We start from the raw sequence: 1,486 nt of genomic DNA on the forward strand, positions 1-1,486 counted from the left end.
TTAAATCCTAACGATACATTTCCGGACATGAGTTCCTTATCAAAAATTTGTCTAGCAACTCCCATCTGCAATACCTACAAACCTCTAAAAGGAATATGAAACACTATGGATAAGCGGAGAGACGTATGTGAAATAATTATAGCTATTGAATGAATGTGGCATTTCGTTTTTCACTCCAATCGTCACATATTTAAACATTTCCTTCGTTTCAGAACCGGTTTCCGCTTTTTGAGTCATTTTCCATTGATTATGTAAAGAAGTTATCATACATCATGCAGCGAGTTCACATTTTGTGTTTCCACTAGTTTTGGTTTACAAAATTTAACTGTTGACGCCACTTCATAAGAACCGTGATGTCAGTTCTTATAATAAATGAATAAACGCAGTGTGGATCACAATGTCCTTTGCTAACGACTATCTTTTCCGATCGAAACACTTTCGTAGTTTTTTTGTCGCCTCTTTTATCCTTCTCCAACTTGAACCGGAATATGATCTTCAGGACAAATCGAAACCGATGCAGACGGTTTTTCTTAATTTATTAACTGTTCTTGATGTTTTGACAGTTGGTGCGCATAAGGAGGGAAATGTCCATAAACTTACTCCCCCTTTTTGAGACAGAAAGTAGACTGCCTATTCTCATGAGCGGCACATATTCACGGCTATCTGTGCCCTTACAATATTGGTCCTTGATCTCGCTTTAGGCAAAGGTGTGAATGAATTCACTAGTCCGGCAGCAAACCCTCCGGGTCGCAAATGTTATTAAATCAGGCGAGTCATGAAACCTGTAGCAGGTTCATATTTAACGATCTGGAAGTTCTTCCGCTGACATCGCAGGAAATCTGCTCACTTGGGAGACGTAGCTGAAGACGGAGGAGGAGTAGGGTTTCACGGACCATCGCCGAGGAGGTCAACAGAAAGGGAGCAGAAGCTCGTTGCTGAAAGAAATCGGCGTATTCTTTTTTAAGGATTCTTAGTGGTATTTTAATTAAGCGACTCAGTGAAATCACAGAAAACGTAGATATGGTTGACCGAGCGGGGATCTGAACCGTTGTTCTTCCGAATGCAAGTCCACTGTCTTACTACTGCGCCCGCTAAATACTCGTGGTGACAATATGAAACTGTTTATCAGAAACAGTAACAACAACCCAGTGAGCGCAAAGCGGCGAACTTCCTGTTGCGAACTCCTTACTATTACAAGGAAATTATTATAACATGTTATGAGATCAAAGACGCTGCTGTGTTTGATTATATTGTTTATTACAACAGGCCTACTTCGCCGTGATTGCAATCTGCAGGTTATGTGTGAAGAATAGATAGTTTGGTACAATAATTAAAATTTTTAAGTAGATGATTTAACCCATTATAGATTTATGGTTTGCTATTTACATCAGGTGGTTTTGATATCCATACGACATCGCTCTCTCAATTTTTGTCACACTATTTTATAATTGTGCTCCTTTGATGCTCTTAAAACTGTAATAGATGT

Source organism: Schistocerca serialis, chromosome 6, assembly GCF_023864345.2.
Source record: "Schistocerca serialis cubense isolate TAMUIC-IGC-003099 chromosome 6, iqSchSeri2.2, whole genome shotgun sequence".
NCBI classification, from domain to species: Eukaryota; Metazoa; Arthropoda; class Insecta; order Orthoptera; family Acrididae; genus Schistocerca; species Schistocerca serialis.